Below are 12,698 nucleotides of genomic sequence, written 5' to 3' on the forward strand. Positions count from 1 at the left end.
TGGAGGAGATCCCATTCTGCATACTGATGCCAAAGCTGGGGCTGGTGACCCCTGTCCCAGGATTGAAATGGGGGTGCAGAGCCTTGTCTCTGAAGCAGGATTGCCCTTGGCTGGTTCTGGAGGGCAGCAGCCAAAGGGGAAAGTGTCTGTAGTTACAGCTACACTCACCCAGCCTCTACGACAGCCCGGCACTACATATCCACCATCTCAAATGTAACACGTCCAGAAGAACTCTTGATTCCTTGTTTCCCCCACCCAGACCCTGTCTCATTCCCTCCCTCCCCTAGTCTCCCCAGCCCTGGAAAGGTCCCCCTTTGCTCAGGCTGAAAAGCCCTAGGACTGTTCCTCAGATCCCTTCTTTTGTTCACTCCCCATGCCGTCCATCCGCCGGTCCCAGCACCACTACCTTGGGAATAAACCCTGAATCTGCCCACTTCTCATCCTCTGCCACCGGCGCTGTGGGCCAAGCCGCCAACATCTCATCTAGACAACTGCAGAGGCTCCTGACTGTGCTGTCTGCTTCCACATTTGCCTCCTCCAGGTGTCCCAGAGCCCATTCTGATGTGGTATCAAAGCGTGGCACATCCGAGCCAGAAGTCGTCTTAACGGTGGGGTTCTGAGGCTTTTAACAGATCCTAGAGCTTTAAGCATTGCTCAAAAGGCGTCTTTGGGGACCTAGGGAAAAACCAGGAGTGATGGGGTTGGCCACCAGCTGACTTACATGGAGTCTTTGTACAAATTATTAAAAGCAGCCCTCTTTGGGCAGGCGCATCCCTCTGGGAACATGCCTGGCATCAGACAGGGTCTTTTTGCAAAGCAAAGGGCACAGGACTTGGCAAATGAACCAAATGATTCCAAACCAACCAAACGAACCAAAAAAGCACAAATGATTTAGCAGGCTGGATTTCTGGTGCCTTTGTGCAGTCGACAGCCTGCTCCTGCATGGCCTGTGGTAGGCGGAACGATGGCCCTCCAGAAAACAGCCACCTCTTAATCCCCGGAACCTGTAAACGTTACCTTCCTGGCAAAGGGGACTTGCATATGGGGCTAAGTTAAGGATCTTGAGATAGAGAGATGCTCTTGGATTATCTGGGGCGGGGAGGGACCTGAATGGAATCCCAGGGGTCCTTGTAAGGGGAGGCAGGGAGGTCCAAGGAGGATAGGAAGCAAGAGCTTCGACTGCTTCAAGGAAGAGGTCACGAGCCAAGGGATGCAGGCGGTCACCGGAAGTAGAAGAGGCAAGGAAAGGGGTTCTCCCTCGGGCCTCCGAAGGGGTCAGCCCTGTGACACCTCGACTTTAACCCTAGGAGACTGAGTGTGGACTTCTCACCACCAGAACTATAAAATAATAAATCTGTGTTGTTGTAAGTCACCAAGTCTGTAATTTGTTACAGAGGCAGCAGGAGATGAACACACAGCCCCTGCGCCACCTCTTCCAGGTGAGCCTTCTGGTTCCGTCTGCGATGTGCATTGGGCTCCAGGTAAGACTGCACTTGAAGAAGGAATACTGCTGCTGAATATGTTTCAGACGTCCAGCGCTGGATGGTAAAGTCTTGTTTTCAGTGTTAAATTCACTGAAGTTGATAAGTGCACTGTGACTGTAAGAGAATACCTTTGTTCTCAGGAAATACATACAGACGCATTTAGTATAATGTATGGAACTTATTCTGAAATGATTCAGAGAAAAATGTGTGCGTGTGTGTGTGTGTGTGTGTGTATATATACACACACACACGTATATATGAAAAGAGAGTACATGATAAAGCAAATGGGGAAATATTCATAATAGGCAAATCTCAGTAAAAGTATATAGACATGTTCTTTGTGCTCTTCTTGCAACGTGGCTACAAATTTTGAAATTATTTCCAAAGAATAAGGTTAAAAAAAAAAAACAACCCCACTGTGAACCAACTCCTTTCAGGGTATGACTGAGAACATGGAGGTGGTCGGGAGCTCACACAAGACCTCAAGAACAGTTTGTAGCTGAGCTGGGTCTAGACTCCCTGGCTCCTGATCTAAATGATGTTTTTTGAAGCAAACGCCCACGGGGAGTCATAGTGCATTAAACTAGTTCACGCTGTTATAAATAACTCCCTGGGCCTAGTCTCCTGACCCTGGAATCTTGGTTACTTGAAAGCATTTCGATTCCGTAGGTGGATGCAGAGAAGGATCTGGAAACTTACCAGTTTTTCTGTGAGGAGTCTTGTCCTGCAGGCATCCCGTTATGACGTTATTTGCCACTATCCTGAGAGTGGAAAGATATACAATTAGCTGATGTCCTTCTACTAAGTCCTGGGGAAGGCTCTGTTTATCCATTCATTCAATCAGTCAGCAAATATTATTGAAATCACACTACGTGCTCAACTTATCATAAGAGCTGGTCACACAGATAACACAGCGTGAACAAGAGATGGATCTGCGATGGAGTTTCCCTTCTAGGGGAAAGAGAGAGAGAAACAACAAACAAAAGAAACATTTGTTTAGTGTTAAGTGACAAGAAGACAATAAAATAGGGAGGTAGAGTAGAATAGCAGTTCCCAACTCTTTTTTTTTTTTTTTAAAGTTTTTATTTTATCTTTTTGGCCGCACCACGCCACATGTGGGATCTTAGTTCACTGACCAGGGATTGAAACTGTGCCCCCTGTAGTGGAAACATGGAGTCTTAACCACTGGACTGCCAGGGAAGTCCCCCAACTCTTTTTTTTTTTTTTGCGGTACGCGGACCTCTCACTGCTGTGGCCTCTCCCGTTGCGGAGCACAGGCTCCGGACGCGCAGGCTCAGCGGCCATGGCTCACGGGCCCGGCCGCTCCGCGTCATGTGGGATCCTCCTGGACCGGGGCACGAACCCGCGTCCCCTGCATCGGCAGGCGGACTCCCAACCACTGCGCCACCAGGGAAGCCCCCGCCCCAACTCTTTTGATTGTACGTGTCTATCAAAATTTTTTGGACACTTGCCATAAACACACATTTAGACACATACGTAGTGGTTTATAAATAACACTCGTGCCACTGTACTGATGCATCATAAAATATACACAAAATAAAAATGTTATAAAAATAGCGTAGGGCTTCCCTGGTGGCGCAGTGGTTAAGAATCCGCCTACCAATGCAGGGGACACAGGTTCAAGCCCTGGTCCGGGAAGATCCCACATGCCACGGAGCAACTAATCCCATGTGCCGCAACTACTGAGCCCGCGGTTCCACAACTACTGAAGCCTGCGTGCCTAGAGCCCGTGCTCTGCAACAAGAGAAGCCATTGCAATGAGAAGCCCACGCACCGCAATGAAGGGTAGCCCCCGCTCACTACAACTAGAGAAAGCCCGCACACAGCAACGAAGACCCAACGCAGCCAAAAATAAATAAAATAGATACAACGTTAAAGACATAAAAAATGTTTAAATATAAAAATGGAGTAAAAAGTAATAGAAATGGAAGTCTATCCCTTTCTTCTTGTACCTCTTTGTATCATCTTTGGCACCCCAGCATGTGTGTCCTGTTCTAGGGATCACTGAGAGAGAAGAAAAGGGAAGGGGCTTGCTCTAGACAGAATGGTCGAGGAAGCTTTGAGAAGGTGCTACCTGCCCTAAGACCTGACCAATGAGAAGAAGCTGCCAATAGACCTGTGGGAGAATCTTCTACGTACAGGAGCCACCAGCTACCAGGCCCAGAGGAGGGAGCAGGCTTGGTGCTTCTGAGGAAGAGACAGAGGGTCAGGGTGTCTGGAGCAGAGGGAATGGAGAGCAGAATGGCCAGAGGGTGGTCTGTGAGGACAGAGGCCAGATCCTGGAGGCCTGCAGGCCATGCTGAGAGTGTGGATTTTATTCTAACACCACAGAAAACAACTAGAGGGTTTCCAGCAAGATGGTGGTGGACATTTTAAACAATTTCACCAGCTGCTCTGTGAGAAGGGATTGTAGGTGCAGGATCAGAAGTGAGACCAGGTAGGAACTTCCTGCAATAGTCCAGGGAAGAGATGCTGATGACCTGAAGTTGGGAGGTGACTGAGGAGTGAGCAGGAAGTGGATGAATTGGGATGAATGAATGAATGTTTCGGAGGAAGAGTTGACAGGATTGGGTTGGAAATGGGGAGCGGTCTGGTGATGGTAGGAGAAGCAGCAAGACTGACTCCTAGGTTTCTGGCCTGAGTTGCCAGGTGAAGAGTGGGGAAGTCGGGGTGAAGAAGTACTGCTCACCTCTGCTCCAGACGGGGGAGGCAATAAGTAGGCGCTTGTGTATACATGTCTGTATATGCATGTGGGGGAGGTCAGGACTGCGGGTGTCAACTTGGCTGTCACAGGGGACAGAGGTGAGGCGTCTGAGGGCAGCCTGTGGGCAGCAGGGGGCAGCTGGAGAGCCCAAGATAGGGAAGCGCTGCAGACAGGAAGCAGGAAATCATCCAAGAGAAACTGCACCCTTGTCAAGTTCTGCCCAGATTCAGCCCAAATTGTTTCATATTGTGAAGCGATGCAGTCTGGCTGCAGCCTGGAGCTTCCGCCGCGGCCATGCCTGGAGGATCGACAGGTGGGAGGCTCGGAGCCCCTTTGCTGGGGAAGAATGTCAAGTTCAGACCCCTGGCGGCAGGCGGCCAGTTTGAAAGCCTCCCCACCCTGGCCCCTGAGGAAGGTCTGAGAAGACTCACAGCCCCCCCCTCCCCCCGACCACCTCCTTCCACTGCATTGCAGCTGCTTCCAGGGCCTGGAGCTCTTGACATCTTGACAAACGATGCAACTGGCAAAGCAAATCAATGTTCCAGCCAGAGAGCTGCAGGTTTCCCCTGGGTGCGGGGTGGGAACAGGGGGAGGTGAATGCATTTTCCCAAGTGTGCCCACAAAGTGGGTATGAATCCCAGCCACGAATCCCTCCTGTAAGAAATTGCGTTTTATTTTCTCATAACTGAATGTAATTTCTATGTCAAGTTCCCATGCCACCCAATGGCAGAAGACATCACCTCCATCAAGTCTGAGTTTCCCGTTTCCTTGAGGTTGTGTCCAGATGCCAGGGCTCTCAGAGGCCAGGGGTGTCAGCCGGGAGGGGGGCGTCAGGCAGGAGGCCTGTGGCTCTTGGTGGCGTCATCTGCGTGGGCTGGGACATCCTTGTGTCCCTCTGGTTCTTGGTCATCCATCCATCCCCCTCGGGTCCACCAGCCCTCACTCCCACTCTTCAGCCATCCTTGGGTCCATGGGGGACATTCTACTGTGCCCCAGTTTCTGGGCCCTCGGACCATCTGCTTCAGGCCCCTCTCGATATGTGTGTTCATGACACTTTTGTGCTGCAACCCGGAATATGGGACCTGCTGTGATCCCATCATGGCCAGTCTGCCCAGTTACACACCTCTGGTCGATTCGGCTTCTGCCCCAACACAGAATGGGCCTGGCAGTCCCAAGTTTGGGCCACTTGCTTGGGTTCTGCCCAGGGAACGGGTTAGAGGCTGCTTCTCCTCTTGGAGGCCCGAGCTTATCTAGAAATTTTATTATCCCCTTGGGTGCAGCCCAGGGAACAGGCCGGAGGGGCCCCTTTGCTCTCTGCTTCCCCGATGCTGATGTTCTAAGAGGCTCAGGACTGCCAGCCTGCCCTGCTCTCACTCGGCACCTGCACCCCCGCCTTTTCTACACAGCTGGCTCTTGACAGAGGCAAATAAGGTAGATGGGGCAGAGATTCACTGATCAAGCAATTGGTAGAGAAGTTGACCCCCCCACCAATGCGTTACGTCTGCCTTTTCAGTTCCACTTGGCTTTGGTTAAGACAAAATTCCCCTTCGTTTAACTGGCTGCTTGGGGTTCGATGAAGTAGCCGCGCTGGTGTGGTTCACTTTGCAAGGGGTTGGAATGGAGCAATTTAAGTGTGTCTGTAGGCTGGGTCCAATGATGCCTATAGACCCGGTTTCTGGGTAAAAATTGGTCTAACAAGAGGAATTTCTCTTACAACTGTTTGTTTTTATGGCGAATGTATTTTATGCCCACAAAACCAGCAGAGCAGTGACTTTAATCCAACATAATAATTCATCACTGTACAAAGCCTTATACGTTGCAATGTATATTTCTATCTGCATCCTCATTCGGGAGCCATAAAACCCCCGAGAGACAGGCAGGATGTGTATTAGTTATCCCTGCCTTACCAATAGCGGAAAGTAACGACGGGTCTGGGATCTTGATCTCCCACCTCTGCTCCGGCACCCTTTCAATCTCCTGTGTTTCAAACTTCCCACTGAATTGCCTGGTTTTGCAATATGCACCCTTGTGGAAGTAGCCATCCTGACCCACTCTGACCGGCTGTAGACACTGCCTGGGATGCATGCTGACCCTCCTATGTTCTGCAGCCATAGGACGAGTCCTTGTACTCCTGCCTCCAGTTTGGAGAGATGAGAGAGTGATTCTAGAACTCAAGAATGAGGGAATGATGCACAGTCCACCTCACTGTGCATCGAGATCATCCGGGAACTTTAAAAAACAACGTGTCTGCTGTGGAAAACAGTATGGTAGCTCCTCAGAAAACTAAAAATAGAACTACCATATGATCCAGCAATCCCACTCCTGGGCATATATCCAGACAAAACTGTAATCAAAAAGATACATGCACCCCTATGTTCACAGCAGCATTACTCGCAATAGCCAAGACATGGAAACAACCTAAATGTCCATCAACAGATGAATGGATAAAGAAGATGTGGTACATATATACAATGGAATATTAGTCATAAAAAAGGATGAAATAATGCCATTTGCAGCAACATGGATGGACCTAGAGATTACCACACTAAGTGAAGTAAGTCAGACAGAGAAAGACAAATACCATATGATATCTCTTATATGTGGAATCTAAAATATGACAGAAAAAAACCTATCTACGAAACAGAAACAGACTCTCAGACATAGAGAACAGACTTGTGGGTGCCAAGGGGGAGGGAGTTGGGGGAGGGATGGAGTGGGAGGTTGGGGTTAGCAGATGTAAGCTTTTATATATAAAAAGGATAAACAACAAGGTCTTACTGTATAGCACAGAGAGCTATATTCAATATCCTATGATAAACCATAATGGAAAAGAATATTTAAAAAAAGAATATATATATATATGTATAACTGTATCACTGTGCTGTACAGCAGAAATTAACACAACATTGTAAATCAACTATACTTCAATAAAACAAACAAAAAAACAGTGTGTCTGGGTCCCACCCCAGAGGTTTGTTTTGATTGGTTGTTTTTGTTGCCATATTTAAGCTCTTCCAGGTGATTGTCATGTGCAGATAGGGTTGAATACCACTGGGCTACAATATGACCCATTTTACCTTGGCCCCCTTTCTAGGCATTAGACATTAGGTGCATCATTTCTCCTCAGCAGTGGCATTGGCTGCTTCTTGTACTTAAACATCTCTTTTGTGGGCCTCCTGCAGTGCTCCTGGTCCCCCGTGTATGATACAGGAGAGGGTGCCATCTGCTGTCACCTGAGGAGAACTGAGCATCAGTCTATAGCCAGGATTGGGCCTTAGTTGGGGGAAAGTTTGAGAGGACAAGTTCTACCTGTGTCAAAGCAACAAAGAGAGACTTGGTCGATGGTTGCCACAGAAATGCTGGTAAAGCCCCACTTCCATGTCCCACCTGCAGTCTCAGGAGTTGGTCTTGTGTGTGGGAGGCTGAAGATGCAAGCCCAGCACTGCTGACCTCTGCCTGGGAGGGATGACCCACTTCCTGGGCCCATGATGGATTGCTGGCATGGTGGCCTTTCTGGACCTGGCTCTTGGCCAATCCCTGAGGTGTGGGCCTGGCATGACGGAGCACAGGGAAGAAGTGGTGCCTGAGGAAGGCTCAGGGTTCTTTGAGGAAGCAGCATTGGAGGTGGGCCTTGGAGGACGAGCAGGAGATCCCGGAGGTCGAGATGGGAGGAGATGAGAGCCTTCTTGGCCAAGGGCAAACCAGTATCACTTCCCACACTTAGGTATCATCAGCTCAGCGTAGGGGAAGTGGAGAATGGGTTGATTCGGGTCAATGGAAAGGTTGGGCAAGACTCTGTACCTTCTCAGATGCCCTGCGCAGCCGTGACTGAGGTTGCCAGGCGTGCTGAGCGGCTGCAGACACCACACTTAGGACCGGGGCACCCAAAGGCAGTGGAGGTTGCACCCCGCGCCCTGTGGGTTCCTTTGTCCCTCTTCATCATCCTCATTATCACATAATAAGAACATGATGCTGTTCAGCTTTCAGTCAATCTTGTGAGGCAAACAGGACCGGGAGCATTGTCCCCATCTGATAGATGCAGAAACAGAGGCTCAAAGGGGTTAAATGACACGGGTAATGCATCCCAGAACGGCACACCCGATTCCAGCCTCTGGATACGAAGGGCTCACGGCTTCCTTTTTAGGCCTCAGGCACACTTGTAATGGAGACTGAAGCAGCTTTAGGTGACATCCCCACCAAGACATCCACATCCATACCTGGCCCCGTGCTCCACTGGCAGTAGCATCATAATCGAACGCTTCCTGTGAACTGCTCCAAGCATCCTCTCTGTTAATCCGTGTAGTCCTCACAAGATCTACATTTTACAGATGAGGAAACTGAGGCACAGGTATTAGCTGACCAGTTCAAGGAACAGCCCCAGCTCTCAACCATGAGGCCCCACCACCTTGAAAGGAGGCCGACTGGAGAAGGCAGGGACGTCCAAATCAGACAAGTGCAAGTGTGGATCTGGGGCTGTGATGACTTCTCCATCTGAGTCTCCTGCCCGTGACCAGGGGAGCGCTTACCCTGCCGGCTTGTGGTAAAGGTGAGATGAAGTTCCCTCTGCAGAGCACCCTGCACTGTGCCAGGCACCCGGTCATATTCACTCTGCACTAGGGATTCTGACTCTGAAACCAATGTTGAGCGTATTGATCAGGTCAGCGGGGACAGGAGGGGAGGCCGGGGGAGGGACTGGCAGGCCCAGCGTGGTGACCTTGCTCTCTGGCGGGACTCGCAATGCCCCACGCTGCGCTCCACAAAAGCTGCCCCTTGGGCCGAAGCAGAATGTCAAACTAGAACTGGAAATGTGGCATTAAAATATTGCCCCGGCGGAACCACCAGCCACTGGGAATCCGGACAGCAATAAATTAAGTGATGTTCCTGGCGTATGTGGTTTCCCTGTGGCCTCCCAGGAACACATTTCTGTATAAATAATTTACCAGATAAAGGGCTATTGAACCGGCCACATGGAGCTGCAAGAATAACGATAAATTCTGATTTTGTGAATCAAAGAGAGGCATCAGCTTGTAAAGCAAGGGCCCTGGATCTGGAGTCTGAAGTTCTGGGTCCCTGTCCTGGGTTGGCCCCGAGGATAGCAAACCCACCGGGTGGCTTTGGGCAGAGCCCCGCACATCCCTGGGCCTCTGTCCAGAAAATCAGGTGCCTGCTCAGGCCAGAAAATCGTTCAGGTAAATACTTGTATGATTTTTCCTCAACCTTCTCTTGCTTCCTCCTAGCTGCTCTCCAGATAGTAAGCCCTTTGGCTAGTCAGGCCGACTGCAGTTGTTTGAGAGGCATTTCACGCACATGCACACACCCCCACACGACACTGCAGAAAGAAGAAGTCCTTCTCTCAAGTGTTACTGTGAACAGATGAAAAATAATGCAAGTGATTTTTCAATGCAACGGAAGTTAGAAGGCAAGTGGACAGGAGGGCAAAGTGGAAATGATAACGGCCAGAGCCCGTGGCTGGAAACGTTAACTGTCTCCTTGGGATAGCACAGGAAGGGGAAGTAGCTATTACCCCAGGAAAGGAGCCAGGATGCGTCCTTTGTGGCGCCTCTCCAAAACTCCCTCCTTTTGTTTCAGTCCAGGTTGCCTCCTTGGGCCTGGAGGGCAGTTTCTCCTCTTTCATCAGGACAGCAGCACCGGCTCTGAGCAGGGATGCTCCTGCTGTACCACGTTGCCAGACCCAGCGACCTCTTTCCCGGACTCACCCTGCCTCTGCTTCCAGCACCGGCTCACGTGTGGGTTTGTCTTCTGCTCTGTAGTAGCTATTTTTACTGTCGCCACTTCCCAGAGCTGAGCCTTGGTCAGGAGCTGAGTGTTGGAGCCAACAGAGGCAGCCTGTCTGGTCCATCTCAGCCAGAAAATGAACAAGCAGGCACGAGAAGCTATTCAGTTCCACATTAGAACCAAAAAGTCTTTACATTCTAATCGTACCTTGATGCCGAAAGAGAATATATTCCACAACACACTTTGTGATCAGAAACAGGTACTGCGTGCACAGAAAGTCACCTCAGGACACAAGAATTCTCCCTCTCCTTCTCTCCCTTCTTTCGTCCCTCCTTCCTTATGGAAATATTTCTCAAGCACATATTGTGAGGAAGAAACTCAGAGAGAGACAAAGGGGGAGGGAGAGAAGACAGAGCCTCTGCTCTCCCGCAGGAGATACGGAAACAATTTCAAAGCAGTGCATTAAGTGTTATAATAAAAGGAACACAGGATGCCAGGGGTGCAAAGAAGAGGCATCTTATTTGATTGTGAAATAAATGAGATTTAGCATCAGTAAAGCTTCCTAGAAGAGGAGATACTGAAACTGAGCTGCAATAACAAGGTGGGGCTCAGAGCCAGTCACCGTGGGACAGAGTAGCATTCCAGACAGAGCACGCACAAAGCAACCAGCCGGAGGGAGCAATGCCTGCAGCTGACTGCAGCAAGACAGTGAGGCCAGAGTTTTGCAGGTGGCCTGGACTGCATCCCAAATGAGACAGAGGCATGGGCTCGGGCCAGGTCATCGTGGGCCCAGAGTGCCACGCTAAGAGGTCGGAGCTTTGTCCCAAAGGTTCTCTGGAGCTGCACTAGTCAGGGTCTGGTCAGGAAGGCGTGAGAATCCCACTAGGTGTTTCAAAGGCAGGGATTTAATACAGGGACTTAATTGCACAGGTGATGGAGGGCTCAAAGAGCAGAAAGGACTCAAGGGAACCCAAAGATAATTGAAGAAAATGGCTACCACCTGTAGGACTTGGGGACAAAGGGAGGAGGGGATTCATGAGAATGAGAACCTAGAGGTGCAGAGGAGGGGGTGCTGTGGAGCTGGTGCTGGGGTCTCCGAAGGGGTGTGTCAGGCTGGTCCTGGGAGTATCAAGAGAAACCAGTCTTCACCCACCTGTTGCCCAGGGCACAGGGCACTGCTTGTGTAACTGGGGGCTTTCCCCACCACCAAGCAATTCTCCAATACCAGCTGGGTGTCCTACAACCCAACTCAGTTCTGACACTGTACCTGGAAATGCCATCCGATCCCACAGGTTAAGGCCTCAGTCCCACAAGATGCCCTCACACCCCCCACCCCCTTCAGATGCTGGTCTGAAGTCACCAAACTCTGGATTTGCGACAACCCCCTCCCTGGGTTCATTTAGTTGGCTCGGGTGGCTCACAGAACTCAGAGGGAAGCATTTTACTTACTGGATTACTGGTTTATTATGAAAGGATATAACTCGGGAACAGCCAGATGGAAGAGACGCATAGGGCAAGGGATGGGGAAAGGATGGGGCGACTCCATGCTTTCTCTGGGTATCATTCTCCTGGCATCTCCACGCATTCAGCAACCCTGTCTCTGAACTCTGTCTTTTGGGGTTTCTATGGCGGCTCCATTACATACGCATGACTGATTAAATCATTGGCCATTAGTGATGGATGAAGCCTCCAGCCCCTCTCCTCTCCCTGGAGGTCAGGTGGGAGGGACTGTAAGTTCCAACCCTCTAATCACATGGTTGGTTCTCCAGGCAACCTGCTGGCGTCCTCAGGTGCCTCCAAAAGCCACCTCATTAACATGACAAAAGACGCTTTATTCTCCCAACTCTCACCATCACAGGAAATTCCAAGGGTTTGAGGAGCTCTGTACCAGAAACAGGGACTGAGACCAAATATATATTTCTTACTATAAGTCACAGTATCACAAAATCACAATGCCACAGCTTGGGTGGAGCTGACCCATGGGAAGGAGCAAGGCCCTTCTCCTCATGCAGAACCTGACGGGGACCAGCTGGCCACATGGTTCACAGAACCTCAGCCCAAGCATCACAGAGCAGGGTGTTGAAGGGGGGTGTGGAGCTGGGAGATACGAGCCGAAGAATCCACGTAAAAAGGGACTGATGTGGGTTTGGGTTTTGGAAAGAGCAATCTGGGTACAGTGTGGAGAAGGAATAGAATAGGCTGGGCGGCCCGTGAGGAGGAAGAAGCGTCTCTCCAGGGGGGACATGGTGGGTGGCAGGAGTCAGGCTGGGAAGAAGATTCAGAGATGAGGTGAAGGGACCTGGAGATCAACCACCCAGTGGGTTTGGGGTAGAAGGAGAGATGGAATTCAAGGCTGAACCACAGACCCCTACTTGAGCAAAGGCGTGGGTGGTACTGCTCCCAGCGTAAAGCACATGGATGAAGATAAGAGGGGGTCGGGGAGTGGAGAGATGGCCGTTCTACCTCTGCTTTTCAGCTTCTAAGAACAGGAATGTCCGTCCTTGGCAGGACAGCATCCCACTGGTCCCTGTAATTGCTAACATCGCCGCCTTTTCACAGAGGAAACGACTGTCTCCTACAGTCTCCATGCACAGGACCTAACATCGCCCTCCAGAGTTACACAGAACATTCCTCTTCTCCCAGACAAATATTTGAAGACAATTGTGATCAAAAAGAATGAGTAAGAGGTGTGTAAGGGGTTGTAATTCAAATTAAGACTCTCAGAGTGTTTGTTTTCTGGCCCAAAGCAGCAC

The 12,698-nt window shown here is 50.3% G+C and overlaps 1 long non-coding RNA gene across 1 annotated transcript; it reads right to left on the reverse strand.

The window, feature by feature from the left end:
• Positions 1–315: 315 nt before the first annotated feature.
• Positions 316–10,453, reverse strand: LOC137206343 (uncharacterized). The gene is made up of 3 exons (XR_010934622.1): positions 9,927–10,453; positions 2,184–2,245; positions 316–675 (listed from the first exon to the last, which is right to left on the reverse strand). It is a non-coding gene; the product is annotated as an uncharacterized lncRNA (long non-coding RNA).
• Between the last annotated feature and the right edge of the window lie 2,245 nt (positions 10,454–12,698).

This window comes from Pseudorca crassidens, chromosome 15, assembly GCF_039906515.1.
Source record: "Pseudorca crassidens isolate mPseCra1 chromosome 15, mPseCra1.hap1, whole genome shotgun sequence".
NCBI classification, from domain to species: Eukaryota; Metazoa; Chordata; class Mammalia; order Artiodactyla; family Delphinidae; genus Pseudorca; species Pseudorca crassidens.